The sequence below is a fragment of the Eriocheir sinensis genome, unplaced genomic scaffold, assembly GCF_024679095.1.
Source record: "Eriocheir sinensis breed Jianghai 21 unplaced genomic scaffold, ASM2467909v1 Scaffold1437, whole genome shotgun sequence".
Classification (NCBI taxonomy): Eukaryota; Metazoa; Arthropoda; class Malacostraca; order Decapoda; family Varunidae; genus Eriocheir; species Eriocheir sinensis.
In genome coordinates, this window is record NW_026110781.1 from 38,336 (window position 1) to 56,787 (window position 18,452).

At 46.4% G+C, this 18,452-nt stretch overlaps 1 long non-coding RNA gene across 2 annotated transcripts in view; it reads right to left on the reverse strand.

The window, feature by feature from the left end:
* The window catches only part of LOC126990063 (uncharacterized), a 31,160-nt gene that overhangs the window by 5,319 nt on the left and 7,389 nt on the right, over window positions 1-18,452 (reverse strand). Inside the window, exon 2 of one of the 2 annotated variants that reach the window (XR_007743978.1) lies at window positions 12,660-12,773. This is a non-coding gene — a long non-coding RNA (uncharacterized LOC126990063). Of the gene's footprint in view, window positions 1-12,594; window positions 12,774-18,452 lie in introns of both variants that reach the window. The other variant, XR_007743979.1, reaches the window with a different exon arrangement.

The window sequence follows — 18,452 nt, forward strand, 5'->3', positions numbered from 1 at the left end:
ACTAAACCTGTCCCCTTTTTTCACTAAACCTGTCACCTTCTTCACTAAACCTGTCCCCTTCTTCACTAAACCTGCCCCCTTCTTGACTAAACCTGTCCCCTTCTCGACTAAACCTGTCCCCTTCTTGACTAAACCTGTCCCCTTCTTCACTAAACCTGCCCCCTTCTTGACTAAACCTGTCCCCTTCTTGACTAAACCTGTCCCCTTCTTGACTAAACCTGTCCCCTTCTTCACTAAACCTGTCCCCTTCTTAACATATGGAGTATGCATCTCATGTGTGGGGAGGATCCACTCACACAGCTCTCCTTGACAGAGTGGAATCAAAGGCTCTTCGTCACATCAGCTCTCCTCCTCATACAGATAGTCTTCTACCTCTCAAACTCCGCAGCCATGTTGCCTCTCTTTCTATCTTCTATCGATATTTTCATGCTGACTGCTTCTCTGAACTTGCTAACTGCATGCCTCCCCTCCTCCCGCGGCCCCGCTGCACAAGACTTTCTACTCATGCTCATCCCTATGCTGTCCAAACCCCTTATGCAAGAGTTAACCAGCATCTTCACTCTTTCATCCCTCACGCTGGTAAACTCTAGAACAATCTTCCTTCATCTGTATTTCCTCCTGCCGGTGACATGAACTCTTTCAAGAGGAGGTTATCAGGACACCTCTCCTCCCGAAATTGACCTCTGATTTTGAACACTCCTTTAACCTCTGTTCTGGAGCAGTAAGTAGCGGGCCTTTTTTTTTTCTTCTTTTTTTTTTTTTTTCATTACGCCCTTGAACTGTCTCCGTAGCTGTAAAAAAAAAAAAATAATAATAATCCTGTCCCCTTCTTCACTAAACCTGTCCCCTTTTTCGCTAAACCTACCCCCTCCTTCACTAAACCTGTCCCCTTCTTCACTAAACCTGTCCCCTTTTTCGCTAAGCCTACCCCCTTCTTCACTAAACCTGTCCCTTTCTTCACTAAACCTGTCCCCTTCTTCACTAAACTTGTCCCCTTCTTCACTAAACCTGCCCCCTTCTTCACTAAACATGTCCTCTTCTTCACTAAACCTGTCCCCTTCTTCACTAAACCTGCCCCCTTCTTCACTAAACCTGTCCCCTTCTTCACTAAACCTGCCCCCTTCTTCACTAAACATGTCCTCTTCTTCACTAAACCTGTCCCCTTCTTCACTAAACCTGCCCCCTTCTTCACTAAACCTGTCCACTTCTTCACTAAACCTGTCCCCTTCTTCACTAAACCCGTCCCCTTTTTCGCTAAACCTGCCCCCTTCTTCACTAAACCTGTCCCCTCCTTCATTAAACCTGTCCCCTTCTTCACTAAATCTGTCCCTCTTTTCACTAAGCATGTCACCTTCTTCACTAAACCTGTTCCCTTCTTCACTAAACCTGTCCCCTTCTTCACTAAACCTGCTCCCTTCTTCACTAAACCTGCCCCCTTCTTCACTAAACCTGCCCCCTTCACTAAACCTGAACCCATCTTCACTAAACCTGTCCCCTTCTTCACTAAACCTGCCCCCTTCTTCACTAAACCTGCCCCGTTCTTCACTAAACCTGTCCCCTTTTTCACTAAACCAGTCCCCTTCTTCACTAAACCTGCCCCTTTTTTCACTAAACTTGCCCCCTTCTTCACTAAACCTGTCACCTTCTTCACTAAACCTGCCCCCTTCTTCACTAAACCTGCCCCTTTCTTTACTAAACCTGTCCCCTTCTTTACTAAACCTGTCCCCTTCTTTACTAAACCTGTCCCCTTCTTCACTAAGCCTGTCCCCTTCTTCACGAAGCCTGTCCCCTTCTTCACTAAACCTGCCCCCTTCTTCACTAAACCTGCCCTCTTTTTCACTAAACCTGTCCCCTTCTTCACTAAGCCTGTCCCCTTCTTCACTAAACCTATCCCCTTCTTCACTAAACCTGTCCCCTTCTTCATTAAACCTGCCCCCTTCTTCACTAAAACTGTCCCGTTTTTCACTAAACCTGTCCCCTTCTTTACTAAACCTGCCCCTTTCTTCACTAAATCTGCCCCCTTCTTCACTAAACCTGTCCCCTTCTCCACTAAATCTGCCCCCTTCTTCACTAAACCTGCCCCCTTCTTTACTAAACCTGTCCCCTTCTTCACTAAACCTGCCCCCTTCTTTACTAAACCTATCCCCTTCTTCATTAAACCTGTCCCCTTCTTCACTAAACCTGTCCCCTACTTCACTAAGCCTGTCCCCTTCTTCACTAAGCCTGCCCCCTTCTTCACTAAACCTGTCCCCTCTTCACTAAACCTGTCACCTTTTTCACTAAACCAATCCCCTTCTTCACTAAACCTGTCACCTTCTTCACTAAACCTGCCCCCTTCTTTACTAAACCTACCCCCTTCTTTACTAAACCCGTCCCCTTCTTCACTAAACCTGTCCCCTTCTTCACTAAACCTGTCCCATTGTACACTAAACCTGTCCCCTTCTTCACTAAACCTTGCCCCTTCTTCGTTAAACCTATCCCCTTGAACACTAAACCTGTCACCTTTTTCACTAAACCAATCCCCTTCTTCACTAAACCTGTCCCCTTCTTCACTAAACCTGTTCCCTTGTACACTAAACGTGCCCCCTTCTTCACTAAACCTGTCCTTTTGTACACTAAACCTGCCCCCTTCTTCACTAAACCTGTCCCCTTCTTCACTAAACCTGCCCCCTTCTTCACTAAACCTGTCCCCTTGAACACTAAACCTGTCACTTTCTTCACTAAACCTGTCCCCTTATACACTAAACCTGTCCCCTTGTACACTGAACCTGTCCCCTTATACACTAAACCTGTCCCCTTCTTCACTAAACCTGCCCCCTTCTTCACTAAACCTGTCCCCTTGTACAATAAACCTGTCCCCTTCTTCACTAAACCTGTTCTTTTCTTCCCCAAACCTGTCCCCTTCTTCACTAAACCTGTCCCCTTCTTCATTAAGCCTGCCCCCTTCTTCAGTAAACCTGTCCCTTTCTTCACTAAACCTGCCCCCTTCTTCACTAAACCTGTCCCCTTCTTAACTAATCCTGTCCCCTTCTTCACTAAACCTGTCCCTTTTTTCAATAAACCTGTCCCCTTCTACACTAAACCTGTCCCCTTCTTCATTAAACCTGTCCCCTTCTTCACTAAACCTGTCCCCTTCTTCACTAAACCTGTCCCCTTCTTCACTAAACCTGTCCCCTTCCTCACTAAACCTGTCCCCTTCTTTATTAAACCTGTCCCCTTCTTCACTAAACCTGTCCCCTTCTTCAATAAACCTGTCCCCTTCTTTATTAAACCTGTCCCCTTCTTTATTAAACCTGTCCCCTTCTTCACTAAACCTGTCCCCTTCTTCACTAAACCTGCCCCCTTCTTTACTAAACCTATCCCCTTCTTCTTTAAAAACCTGTCCCTTTCTTCACTAAACCTTTCCCCTTCTTCACTAAGCCTGTCCCCTTCTTCACTAAGCCTGTCCCCTTCTTCACTAAACCTGTCCCCTTCTTCACTAAACCTGTCACCTTTTTCACTAAACCAATCCCCTTCTTCACTAAACCTGTCACCTTCTTCACTAAACCTGCCCCTTTCTTTACTAGACCTACCCCCTTTACTAAACCTGTCCCCTTCTTCACTAAACCTGTCCCCTTCTTCACTAAACCTGTCCCCTTCTTAACATATGGAGTATGCATCTCATGTGTGGGGAGGATCCACTCACACAGCTCTCCTTGACAGAGTGGAATCAAAGGCTCTTCGTCTCATCAGCTCTCCTCCTCATACAGATAGTCTTCTACCTCTCAAACTCCGCAGCCATGTTGCCTCTCTTTCTATCTTCTATCGATATTTTCATGCTGACTGCTCTTCTGAACTTGCTAACTGCATGCCACCCCTCCTCCAGCGGCCCCGCTGCACAAGACTTTCTACTCATGCTCATCCCTATGCTGTCCAAACCCCTTATGCAAGAGTTAACCAGCATCTTCACTCTTTCATCCCTCACGCTGGTAAACTCTAGAACAATCTTCCTTCATCTGTATTTCCTCCTGCCGGTGACATGAACTCTTTCAAGAGGAGGTTATCAGGACACCTCTCCTCCTGAAATTGACCTCTGATTTTGAATACTCCTTTAACATCTGTTCTGGAGCAGTAAGTAGCGGGCCTTTTTTTTTCTTCTTTTTTTCTTCTTTTCATTACGCCCTTGAACTGTCTCCGTAGCTGTAAAAAAAAAAATAATAATAATAATCCTGCCCCTTTCTTTACTAAACCTGCCCCCTTCTTTACTAAACCTACCCCCTCCTTCACTAAACCTGTCCCCTTCTTCACTAAACCTGTCCCCTTTTTCGCTAAGCCTACCCCCTTCTTCACTAAACCTGTCCCTTTCTTCACTAAACCTGTCCCCTTCTTCACTAAACCTGTCCCCTTCTTCACTAAACCTGCCCCCTTCTTCACTAAACATGTCCTCTTCTTCACTAAACCTGTCCCCTTCTTCACTAAACCTGCCCCCTTCTTCACTAAACCTGTCCCCTTCTTCACTAAACCTGCCCCCTTCTTCACTAAACATGTCCTCTTCTTCACTAAACCTGTCCCCTTCTTCACTAAACCTGCCCCCTTCTTCACTAAACCTGTCCACTTCTTCACTAAACCTGTCCCCTTCTTCACTAAACCCGTCCCCTTTTTCGCTAAACCTGCCCCCTTCTTCACTAAACCTGTCCCCTCCTTCATTAAACCTGTCCCCTTCTTCACTAAATCTGTCCCTCTTTTCACTAAGCATGTCACCTTCTTCACTAAACCTGTTCCCTTCTTCACTAAACCTGTCCCTTTCTTCACTAAACCTGTCCCCTTCTTCACTAAACTTGTCCCCTTCTTCACTAAACCTGGCCCCTTCGTCACTAAACCTGTACTCTTCTTCACTAAACCTGTCCCCTTCTTCACTAAACCTGCCCCCTTCTTCACTAAACCTGTCCCCTTCTTCACTAAACCCGCCCCTTCTTCACTAAACATGTCCACTTCTACACTAAACCTGTCCCCTTCTTCACTAAACCTCCCCCCTTCTTCACTAAACCTGTCCACTTCTTCACTAGACCTGCCCCCTTCTTCACTAAACCCGTCCCTTTTCGCTAAAGCCTGCCCCTTCTTCACTAAACCTGTCCCTCCTTCATTAAACCTGTCCCCTTCTTCACTAAATCTGTCCCTCTTTTCACTAATCTTGTCACCTTCTTCACTAAACCTGTTCCCTTCTTCACTAAACCTGTCCCCTTCTTCACTAAACCTGCTCCCTTCTTCACTAAACCTGCCCCTTCTTCACTAAAGCTGCCCCTTCACTAAACCTGTCCCCTTTCTTCACTAAACCTGTCCCTTCTTCACTAAACCTGCCCTTCTTCACTAAACCTGCCCCGTTCTTCACTAAACCTGTCCCCTTTTTCACTAAACCAGTCCCCTTCTTCACTAAACCTGCCCCCTTTTTTCACTAAACTTGCCCCTTCTTCCACTAAACCTGTCACCCTTCTTCACTAAACCTGCCCCTTCTTCACTAAAACCTGCCCTTTCTTTACTAAACCTGTCCCCTTCTTTACTAAACCTGTCCCCTTCTTTACTAAACCTTTCCCCTTATTCACTAAGCCTGTCCCCCTTCTTCACGAAGCCTGTCCTCTCTTCACTAAACCTGCCCCTTCTTCACTAAACCTGCCCACTTTTTCACTAAACCTGTCCCCTTCTTCACTAAGCCTGTCCCCTTCTTCACTAAACCTATCCCCTTCTTCACTAAACCTGTCCCCTTCTTCATTAAACCTGCCCCCTTCTTCACTAAAACTGTCCCGTTTTTCACTAAACCTGTCCCCTTCTTTACTAAACCTGACCCGTTCTTCACTAAATCTGGCCCCTTCTTCACTAAACCTGTCCCTTCTCCACTAAATCTGCCCCTTCTTCACTAAACCTGCCCCTTCTTTACTAAACCTGTCCCCTTCTTCACTAAACCTGCCCCCTTCTTCACGAAGCCTGTCCCCTTCTTCATTAAACCTGTCCCCTTCTTCACTAAACCTGTCCCCTACTTCACTAAGCCTGTCCCCTTCTTCACTAGGCCTGCCCCCTTCTTCACTAAACCTGTCCCCTCTTCACTAAACCTGTCACCTTTTCACTAAACCAACCCTTCTTCACTAAACCTGTCACCTTCTTCACTAAACCTGTCCCCCCCCTTCTTTACTAAACCTACCCCCTTTACTAAACCTGTCCCCTTCTTCACTAAACCTGTCCCCTTCTTCACTAAACCTGTCCCATTGTTCACTAAACCTGTCCCCTTCTTCACTAAACCTTGCCCCTTCTTCGTTAAACCTATCCCCTTGAACACTAAACCTGTCACCTTTTTCACTAAACCAATCCCCTTCTTCACTAAACCTGTCCCCTACTTCACTAATCCTGTTCCCTTCTTCACTAGTCCTGCCCCCTTCTTCACTAAACCTGTCCTTTTGTACACTAAACCTGCCCCCTTCTTCACTAAACCTGTCCCCTTCTACACTAAACCTGACCCCTTCTTCACTAAACCTGTCCCCTTCTACACGAAACCTGTCACATTCTTTCACTAAACCTGTCCCCTTATACACTAAACCTGTCCCTTGTACACTGAACCTGTCCCCTTATACACTAAACCTGTCCCCTTCTTCACTAAACCTGCCCCCTTCTTCACTAAACCTGTCCCCTTGTACAATAAACCTGTCCCCTTCTTCACTAAACCTGTTCTTTTCTTCCCCAAACCTGTCCCCTTCTTCACTAAACCTGTCCCCTTCTTCAATAAACCTGCCCTTCTTCTTCAGTAAACCTGTCTTCTTCACTAAACCTGTCACTTCTTCACTATACCTGTCCCCTTTTTCACTAAACCTGTCACCTTCTTCACTAAACCTGTCCCCTTTTACTAAACCTGTCACTTTCTTCACTAAACCTGTCCCCTTATACACTAAACCTGTCCCCTTCTTCACTAAACCTGTCCCCTTCTTCACTAAACCTGTCCCCTTCTTCACTAAACCTGTCCCCTTCCTCACTAAACCTGTCCCTTCAACCTGTCCCCTTCTTCACTAAACCTGTCCCTTCTTCACTAAACCTGTCCCCTTCTTTCACTAAACCTGTCACCTTCTTCACTAAACCTGTCCTTCTTCACTAAACCTGTCACCTTCTTTACTAAACCCATCCCCTTCTTCACTTAAAACCTGTCCCCTTCTTCACTAAACCTGTCCCTTCTTCACTAAACCTGTCCCTTCTTCTTCACTAAACCTGTCCCTTCTTCACTAAACCTGTCCCCTTCTTGACTAAACCTGTCCCTTTATTCAATAAACCTGTCCCCTTCTTGACTAAACCTGTCCCCTTCTTCACTAAACCTGCCCTTTCTTCACTATACCTGTCCCCTTCTTCACTAAACCTGTCCCCTTCTTGACTAAACCTGTCCCCTTCTTCACTAAACCTGTCCCCTGCTTAACATATGGAGTATGCCTCTCATGTGTGGGGAGGATCCACTCACACAGCTCTCCTTGACAGAGTGGAATCAAAGGCTCGACGTCACATCAGCTCTCCTCCTCATACAGATAGTCTTCTACCTCTCAAACTCCGCAGCCATGTTGCCTCTCTTTCTATCTTATATCGATATTTTGATGCTGACTGCTTCTCTGATCATGCTAACTGCATGCCTCCCCTCCTCCCGCGGCCCCGCTGCACAAGACTTTCTACTCATGCTCATCCCTATGCTGTCCAAACCCCTTATGCAAGAGTTAACCAGCATCTTCACTCTTTCATCCCTCACGCTGGTAAACTCTAGAACAATCTTCCTTCATCTGTATTTCCTCCTGCCGGTGACATGAACTCTTTCAAGAGGAGGTTATCAGGACACCTCTCCTCCTGAAATTGACCTCTGATTTTGAATACTCCTTTAACCTCTGTTCTGGAGCAGTAAGTAGCGGGCCTTTTTTTTTCTTCTTTTTTTCTTCTTTTCATTACGCCCTTGAACTGTCTCCGTAGCTGTAAAAAAAAAATAATAATAATCCTGTCCCCTTCTTCACTAAACCTGTCCCCTTTTTCGCTAAACCTACCCCCTCCTTGACTAAACCTGTCACCTTCTTCACTAATCCTGTCCCCTTTTTCTCTAAGCCTACCCCCTTCTTCTCTAAACCTGTCCCTTTCTTCACTAAACCTGTCCCCTTCTTCACTAAACCTGTCCCCTTCTTCACTAAACCTGCCCCCTTCTTCACTAAACATGTCCTCTTCTTCACTAAACCTGTCCCCTTCTTCACTAAACCTGTCCCCTACTTCACTAAACCTGTCCCCTTAGTCACAAAACCTGCCCCCTTCTTCACTAAACATGTCCTCTTCTTCACTAAACCTGTCCCCTTCTTCACTAAACCTGCCCCCTTCTTCACTAAACCTGTCCACTTCTTCACTAAACCTGTCCCCTTCTTCACTAAACCAGTCCCCTGCTGAACTAAAACTGCCCCCGTCTTCAATAAACCTGTCCCCTCCTTCATTAAACCTGTCCCCTTCTTCACTAAATCTGTCCCTCTTTTCACTAAGCATGTCACCTTCTTCACTAAACCTGTTCCCTTCTTCACTAAACCTGTCCCCTTCTTCACTAAACCTGCTCCCTTCTTCACTAAACCTGCCCCCTTCTTCACTAAAGCTGCCCCCTTCACTAAACCTGTCCCCTTCTTCACTAAACCTGTCCCCTTCTTCACTAAACCTGCCCCCTTCTTCACTAAACCTGCCCCGTTCTTCACTAAACCTGTCCCCTTTTTCACTAAACCAGTCCCCTTCTTCACTAAACCTGCCCCTTTTTTCACTAAACTTGCCCCCTTCTTCACTAAACCTGTCACCTTCTTCACTAAACCTGCCCCCTTCTTCACTAAACCTGCCCCTTTCTTTACTAAACCTGTCCCCTTCTTTACTAAACCTGTCCCCTTCTTTACTAAACCTGTCCCCTTCTTCACTAAGCCTGTCCCCTTCTTCACGAAGCCTGTCCCCTTCTTCACTAAACCTGCCCCCTTCTTCACTAAACCTGCCCTCTTTTTCACTAAACCTGTCCCCTTCTTCACTAAGCCTGTCCCCTTCTTCACTAAACCTATCCCCTTCTTCACTAAACCTGTCCCCTTCTTCATTAAACCTGCCCCCTTCTTCACTAAAACTGTCCCGTTTTTCACTAAACCTGTCCCCTTCTTTACTAAACCTGCCCCTTTCTTCACTAAATCTGCCCCCTTCTTCACTAAACCTGTCCCCTTCTCCACTAAATCTGCCCCCTTCTTCACTAAACCTGGCCCCTCTTCACTAAACCTGTCACCTTCTTTACTAAACCTGTACACTTCTTTACTAAACCTTTACCCTTCTTCAATAAACCTGTCCCCTTCTTCACTAAACCTGTCCCCTTCTTCACTAAGCCTGTCCCCTTCTTCACTAAGCCTGCCCCCTTCTTCACTAAACCTGTCCCCTCTTCACTAAACCTGTCACCTTTTTCACTAAACCAATCCCCTTCTTCACTAAACCTGTCACCTTCTTCACTAAACCTGCCCCCTTCTTTACTAAACCTACCCCCTTCTTTACTAAACCCGTCCCCTTCTTCACTAAACCTGTCCCCTTCTTCACTAAACCTGTCCCATTGTACACTAAACCTGTCCCCTTCTTCACTAAACCTTGCCCCTTCTTCGTTAAACCTATCCCCTTGAACACTAAACCTGTCCCCTTCACTAAACCTGTCACCTTTTTCACTAAACCAATCCCCTTCTTCACTAAACCTGTCCCCTTCTTCACTAAACCTGTTCCCTTGTACACTAAACGTGACCCCTTCTTCACTAAACCTGTCCTTTTGTACACTAAACCTGCCCCCTTCTTCACTAAACCTGTCCCCTTCTTCACTAAACCTGCCCCCTTCTTCACTAAACCTGTCCCCTTGAACACTAAACCTGTCACTTTCTTCACTAAACCTGTCCCCTTATACACTAAACCTGTCCCCTTATACACTAAACCTGTCCCCTTGTACACTGAACCTGTCCCCTTATACACTAAACCTGTCCCCTTCTTCACTAAACCTGCCCCCTTCTTCACTAAACCTGTCCCCTTGTACAATAAACCTGTCCCCTTCTTCACTAAACCTGTTCTTTTCTTCCCCAAACCTGTCCCCTTCTTCACTAAACCTGTCCCCTTCTTCATTAAGCCTGCCCCCTTCTTCAGTAAACCTGTCCCTTTCTTCACTAAACCTGCCCCCTTCTTCACTAAACCTGTCCCCTTCTTAACTAATCCTGTCCCCTTCTTCACTAAACCTGTCCCATTATTCAATAAACCTGTCCCCTTCTACACTAAACCTGTCCCCTTCTTAATTAAACCTGTCCCTTCTTCACTAAACCTGTCCCTTCTTCTAAACCTGTCCCTTCTTCACTAAACCTGTCCCCTTCCTCACTAAACCTGTCCCCTTCTTTATTAAACCTGTCCCCTTCTTCACTAAACCTGTCCCCTTCTTCAATAAACCTGTCCCCTTCTTTATTAAACCTGTCCCCTTCTTTATTAAACCTGTCCCCTTCTTCACTAAACCTGTCCCCTTCTTCACTAAACCTGCCCCCTTCTTTACTAAACCTATCCCCTTCTTCTTTAAAAACCTGTCCCTTTCTTCACTAAACCTTTCCCCTTCTTCACTAAGCCTGTCCCCTTCTTCACTAAGCCTGTCCCCTTCTTCACTAAACCTGTCCCCTTCTTCACTAAACCTGTCACCTTTTTCACTAAACCAATCCCCTTCTTCACTAAACCTGTCACCTTCTTCACTAAACCTGCCCCTTTCTTTACTAGACCTACCCCCTTCTTTACTAAACCTGTCCCCTTCTTCACTAAACCTGTCCCCTTCTTCACTAAACCTGTCCCCTTCTTAACATATGGAGTATGCATCTCATGTGTGGGGAGGATCCACTCACACAGCTCTCCTTGACAGAGTGGAATCAAAGGCTCTTCGTCTCATCAGCTCTCCTCCTCATACAGATAGTCTTCTACCTCTCAAACTCCGCAGCCATGTTGCCTCTCTTTCTATCTTCTATCGATATTTTCATGCTGACTGCTCTTCTGAACTTGCTAACTGCATGCCACCCCTCCTCCAGCGGCCCCGCTGCACAAGACTTTCTACTCATGCTCATCCCTATGCTGTCCAAACCCCTTATGCAAGAGTTAACCAGCATCTTCACTCTTTCATCCCTCACGCTGGTAAACTCTAGAACAATCTTCCTTCATCTGTATTTCCTCCTGCCGGTGACATGAACTCTTTCAAGAGGAGGTTATCAGGACACCTCTCCTCCCGAAATTGACCTCTGATTTTGAACACTCCTTTAACCTCTGTTCTGGAGCAGTAAGTAGCGGGCCTTTTTTTTTCTTCTTTTTTTCTTCTTTTCATTACGCCCTTGAACTGTCTCCGTAGCTGTAAAAAAAAAAAAAATAATAATAATCCTGCCCCTTTCTTTACTAAACCTGCCCCCTTCTTTACTAAACCTACCCCCTTCTTCACTAAACCTGTTCCCTTCTTCGCTAAACCTGTCCCCTTTTTCGCTAAGCCTACCCCCTTCTTCACTAAACCTACCCCCTTCTTCACTAAACCTGTCCCCTTCTTCACTAAACCTGTCCCCTTCTTCACTAAACCTGTCCCCTTCTTCACTAAACCTGCCCCCTTCTTCACTAAACCTGTCCCCTTCTTCACTAAACCTGTCCCCTTCTTCACTAGACCTGCCCCCTTCTTCACTAAACCTGTCCCCTTTTTCGCTAAACCTGCCCCCTTCTTCACTAAACCTGTCCCCTTCTTCACTAAACCTGTCCCCTTCTTCACTAAACCTGTCCCCTTCTTCACTAAACCTGCCCCCTTCTTCACTAAACCTGTCCCCTTCTTCACTAAACCTGTCGCCTTCTCCACTAAACCTGCTCCCTTCTTCACTAAACCTGTCCACTTCTTCACTAGACCTGCCCCCTTCTTCACTAAACCTGCCCCCTTCTTCACTAAACCTGTCGCCTTCTCCACTAAACCTGCCCCCTTCTTCACTAAACCTGTCCCCTTTTTCGCTAAACCTACCCCCTCCTTCACTAAACCTGTCCCCTTCTTTACTAAACCTGTCCCCTTCTTTACTAAACCTACCCCCTTCTTCACTAAACCTGTTCCCTTCTTCGCTAAACCTGTTCCCTTCTTCACTAAACCTACCCCCTTCTTCACTAAACCTGTCCCCTTCTTCACTAAACCTGTCCCCTTCTTCACTAAACCTGTCCCCTTCTTCACTAAACCTGTCCCCTTCTTCACTAAACCTGACCCCTTCTTCACTAAACCTGTCCCCTTCTTCACTAAACCTGCCCCCTTCTTCACTAAACCTGCCCCCTTCTTCACTAAACCTGTCGCCTTCTCCACTAAACCTGCCCCCTTCTTCACTAAACCTGTCCCCTTCTTCACTAAACCTGTCCCCTTGTACACTAAACCTGTCTCCTTGTACACTAAACCTGTCCCTTTCTTCACTAAACCTGTCCCCTTCTTCCCTAAACCTGCCCCTTTCTTCACTAAACTTTTCCCCTTCTACACTTAACTTGTCCCCTTCTACACTAAACCTTTCCCTTCCTTATCACCTAAACTAAAGATTCCCAGTCCTTCTTTACCTCAAACTCTCAACTGGAAACTGACTACTCTTCTGAACTTGTTAACGAAGTGCGTCCCTACTTACAGCTTCATCATTGCCCGCCTTGCAGCACAATTTATCCCTGGTAGTTTCCTCTTCCTTCCCTTCTTCACGTTCCTTTGCAGTTCCCATTTACTCCTCGTCCTTACTCGGCCACTTCTGCAAAGTGGTCAGCGTCATTAGCATGCGTTTCTCTGGCAGACAAAGGTGAGGAAACAGCGGGCTTTGGGTTAGTGGGCTTTTGATTAGTGGGCTTTGGGTTAGTGGGCTTTTGATTAGTGGGCTTTGGGTTAGTGGGCTTTTGATTAGTGGGCTTTGGGTTAGTGGGCTTTTGATTAGTTGGCTTTGGGTTAGTGGGCTTTTTGGTTAGCGGGCTTTTGGGTTAGTGGGCTTTTGGTTAGTAGGCTTTTGGTTTCGTTCGTTCTTGCCCTTGAGCTGTTTGCTTTAAAACACGGACAAATAGACAAACAAGATAGATGGATAGACATGAAAAAAATAGATATACTCTATAGATAGATATATGAATACAGACATGGATAACATAGAATGGATAAAGCAGCAGACAGGTTAACAAAGACATGGATAAATAGATATACTGAATAAATAGACATATGGATAGACATGGACAGCACAGAATTGATAAAGCAGCAGACAGGTTAACACAGACATGGATAAGTAGATATACTGTGTAGAAAGACAGATGAATACAGACATGGGCAGCACAGAATGGATAAAGCAGCAGACAGGTTAACACAGACATGGATAAGTAGATATACTGTACGGGTTGACTGACACTGTTCATCATGCAGTTATCGACACGCAGAGATAAAGCACAGACATTAACACAGACATGGATAAGAAGAAACAATACTACTGATAATCATGCAATAAACTACACTACTACTACTACTACTACTACTTATACTAATAATAATAATAATAATTATAATGATAATGATAATAATAATTATAATAATAATAATAATAATAATAATAATAATAATAATAATAATAATAATAATAATAATAATAATAATAATAATAATAATAACAGTAATAATACTTGTGCGATACCGTGAACTGTGACATATTAGTTCACCACCACCACCACATCACAGGAGGATGTGGAGGTGGTGATGGAGGTGGAGGAGATGGTGGTGGTGGTGGTCAGATTGGGTCTCCTCGCCCCGTAAAACTATTAATTGGATCTTATAATAATCATCCCGCGCTCAATCAGACTCCATTAACGTGTGTGTGTGTATGTGTGTGTGTGTGTGTGTGTGTGTAAGATGTGACTACTTCTTCCCTCAGTCTTCTCCTCCTCCTCTTGCTTTTATTCGTCCTCTTCCTCCTCCATTTTTCTTGATTTCCTTTCCCTTTTCGTTCTTTGTGTCCGTCTTTCCGTCTAGTTGCCTGTCTGTCAGCCCTTCCATCTTTATTTTTTTCCCTCTTTCTTTCTCCCTTTCTCAGTTTACTCATTCACTCACATCTTCTTTGCATCCTTCATTTTTATCCTTATTATTCTCCCTTCTTATACGTCTTCTTTCTTCTTCCTCCTCCTCCTCCGCCTCCTACCCCCTCTCCTCCTCTGATTCCTACTCCTATTGCTTGCTTCTTCCTCCTCTTCACCACCCTCCATCCCCTTCTCCTCCTCCTCCTCCCCTTCTATCCTCTGTAATGTTCATCTCCTTTCTTTCTCCTTTATCTCTTCTCTCTGTTCCCTCCTCTTCTCCTACACTGCATCCTCTTTCATTTTCTTTTTCCCTTTCTTCTTCGTCTTCGTTCTCGTTTTCGTTTTCTCCTTCTTCTTCATCTTCTTCGTCTTCACCTTCTCTGTCTTCATCTTCTTTGTCTTCATCTTCTTCGTCTTCGTCTTCATCTTCTTCGTCTTCATCTTCTTCGTCTTCATCTTCTTCGTCTTCGTCTTCATCTTCTTCGTCTTCATCTTCTTCGTCTTCTTTTTTCATCTTCTTTGTCTTCTTTTTTCATCTTCTTCGTCTTCTTTTATCATCTTCCTCGTCTTCTTTTTTCATCTTCTTCGTCTTCATCTTCTTCGTCTTCATCTTCTTCGTCTTCATCTTCTTCGTCTTCTTTTTTCATCTTCTACCTCTTCATCTTCTTCGTCTTCTTTTTCATCTTCTTTGTCTTTATCTTCTTCGCCTTCTTTTTCATCTTCTTCGTCTTCATCTTCCTCGTCTTCTTTTTCATCTTCTTCGTCTTCATCTTCTTCGTCTTATTTTTTCATCTTCTTCGTCTTCATCTTCTGCGTCTTCTTTTTCATCTTCTTCGTCTTCATCTTCTTCGTCTTCATCTTCGTCTTATTTTTTCATCTTCTTCGTCTTCATCTTCTTCGTCTTCTTATTCATATTCTTCGTCTTTATCTTCTTCGTCTTCTTATTCATATTCTTCGTCTTTATCTTCGTCTTCTTTTTGATCTTCTTCTTTTTCATCTTCTTCGTCTTCAACTTCTTCGTCTTCTTTTTTCATCTTTTTCGTCTTCATCTTCTTCGTCTTCTTATTCATCTTCTTCGTCTTTATCTTCGTCTTCTTTTTGATCTTTTTGATCTTCTTCTTTTTGATCTTCTTCGTCTTCATCTTCTTCGTTTTTTTTTCATCTTCTTCGTTTTTTTTTTTTTTCATCTTCTTCGTCTTCTTTTTCATCTTCTTCGTCTAGTTTTTCATCTTCTTCGTCTTTATCTTCTTCGTCTTCTTTTTCATCTTCTTCTTTTTCATCTTCTTCGTCTTCTTTTTCATCTTCTTCGTCTTTATCTTCTTCGTCTTCTTTTTCATCTTCTTTTTCATCTTCTTCGTCTTTATCTTCTTCGTCTTCTTTTTCATCTTCTTTTTCATCTTCTTCGTCTTTATCTTCTTCGTCTTCTTTTTCATCTTCTTCGTCTTCATCTTTTTCGTCTTCATCTTCATTTTCATCTTCATTTTCATTTTCATACTCATCTTTATCGTCGTCTTCTTCCTCTACCTCCCCCTTCCTCCTCCTCCTCCTCCTCCTCCTCTTCCTCCTCCTCTGCCTCTGCCTCTGCCTCTGCCTCCTCCTCCTCCTCCTCCTCCTCATCCTCCACTCCTACTCCTCGCCACAGACTGATGACAAATATCATTTTTTTTTCCCTGGCGTTATTTCCGTCATTTATCACGGCGCCTCAGCCACAAAGTTTGCACCGTACATTATCCCTTGCCCCCCCCTCCCCCTTTCTCTCTCTCTCTCTCTCTCTCTCTCTCTCTCAATCTATCCATCACCGTGAACCTTTCTCTGACACACACACACACACACACACACACACACACACACACACACACACACACACTGACACACACGCACACACGCACGCACAAACTCAGGTGTGTCAGCAGGTTAATTAAGATTTCAGCTGTTGATGCTTACTCGATTGTCCCTAGACTCAGTGAGTGTGTGTGTGTGTGTGTGTGTGTGTGTGTGTGTGTGTGTGTGTGTGTGTGTGTGTGTGTGTGTGTGTGTGTGTGTGTGTGTCAGGGAGGGAGAGAGAGAGAGAGAGTTGGTTATGTGAGCACTTAACTTTCTTAGGATAGTGAAAACCGGATGAATGTTTACGCAGAGATTATCACGAGTGTGTGTGTGTGTGTGTGTGTGTGTGTGTGTGTGTGTGTGTGTGTGTGCAATTCACCATGGCATGATCACAAGCTGGACTCATCATCGCCAGCAAGTACTATCCCGACCAGAGCAAGGCTCGATAGTGTATCTCAGGGCACTGTCCTGGCCTGCACGCACCCCACACCCCGTCCCCCATGCTCAAGGCGGGACAGTAATCGCTCCTTGGCAGCGGGAAAATCCCGGCCAGAACGGGGGTCAAACCTCAGCCTGCCAGGCCGGAGCATGACGGGCAGAGCTTCATCCACGTACTACTAAAACAACTTGCCCTTATGCTGTCCAATTTCCTAGTACAGGGGTTGATCTTTTTCTCCACTCTTTCATCACTTGTTAAACTGAAGCATCTTTCCTTCTACATTATTTCCCCCTCCTTATGACGCTCTCTCACAACTCCCTATGCAAGAGTTGACGTGAATCTTTACTCTTTCATCCACTTCTCTGGTAAACTGCAGTGGGCAACGGTAATCCTGCAGCAGGCAACGGTAATCCTGCAGAGGGCAACGGTAATCCTGCAGCAGGCAACGGTAATCCTGTAGTGGACAACGGTAATCCTGCAGTAGGCAACGGTAATCCTGCAGTGGGCAACGGTAATCCTGCAGCAGGCAACGGTAATCCTGCAGTGGACAACGGTAATCCTGCAGCAGGCAACGGTAATCCTGCAGTGGACAACGGTAATCCTGCAGTGGACAACGGTAATCCTGCAGTGGACAACGGTAATCCTGCAGTGGACAACGGTAATCCTGCAGTGGGCAACGGTAATCCTGCAGTGGGCAACGGTAATCCTGCAGTGGGCAACGGTAATCCTGTAGTAGGCAGCGGTAATCCTGTAGTAGGCAACGGTAATCCTGCGGTGGGCGGCAGTAATCCTGCAGTAGGCGGCGGTAATCCTGCGGTGGGCAACGGTAATCCTGCGGCAGGCAGCGGTAATCCTGCAGTGGACAACGGTAATCCTGCGGCAGGCAACGGTAATCCTGCAGTGGACAGCGGTAATCCTGCGGTGGACAACGGTAATCCTGCGGTGGACAACGGTAATCCTGCAGTGGACAACGGTAATCCTGCGGTGAGCAACGGTAATCCTGCGGTGTAGGCAACGGTAATCCTGCGGTGGACAGCGGTAATCCTGCAGTAGGCAGCGGTAATCCTGCGGTAGGCAACGGTAATCCTGCGGCAGGCAACGGTAATCCTGCGGTGGACAGCGGTAATCCTGCAGGCGGCAGCGGTAATCCTGCAGTGGACAGCGGTAATCCTGCGGCGAGCGGCGGTAATCCTGCGGTGGACAGCGGTAATCCTGCGGTAGGAGCGGTAATCCTGCAGTGGACAACGGTAATCCTGCAGTGGACAACGGTAATCCTGTAGTAGGCAACGGTAATCCTGCAGTGGGCAACGGTAATCCTGTAGTAGGCAACGGTAATCCTGCAGTGGGCAACGGTGATCCTGCGGTGGGCGGCAGTAATCCTGCGGTGGGCGGCGGTAATCTGCGGTGGGCGGCGGTAATCCTGCAGTGAGCAGCGGTAATCCTGCGGTGGGCGGCGGTGATCCTGCAGTAGGCAACGGTAATCCTGCGGTGGGCGGCGGTAATCCTGTAGTGGACGGCGGTAATCCTGCGGTAGGCGGCGGTGATCCTGCGGTAGGCGGCAGTAATCCTGCGGTGGTTGGCAGTGATCCTGCGGTGGACAGCGGTGATCCTGTAGTGGGCAACGGTGATCCTGCAGGGGCGGAAGTGGGCACCGGTAATCCTGTAGTGAGCGGCGGTGATCCTGCAGTGAGCAACGGCGGTGATCCTGCGGTGGGCGGCGGTAATCCTGCGGTGAACGGTAATCCTGCAGTAGGCAACGGTAATCCTGCGGTGAACGGCGGTAATCCTGCGGTGAGCGGCGGTAATCCTGCGGTAGGCGGCGGTGATCCTGTGGTAGACGGCGGTAATCCTGTGGTGGCGGCGGTAATCCTGTAGTGAGCAGTGGCGGTAATCCTGTGGTGAGCGGCGGTGATCCTGCAGTAGAGCGGCGGTGATCCTGCGGTGAGCGGCGGTAATCCTGCGGTGGGCGGTGATCCTGCGGTGGGCAACGGTGATCCTGCGGTGGGCGGCGGTGATCCTGCGGTGGGCAGGTAATCCTGCGGTGAGCGGCAGTGATCCTGCAGTGAGCGGCGGTAATCCTGCAGTGGGCGGCGGTAATCCTGCGGTGGGCGGCGGTAATCCT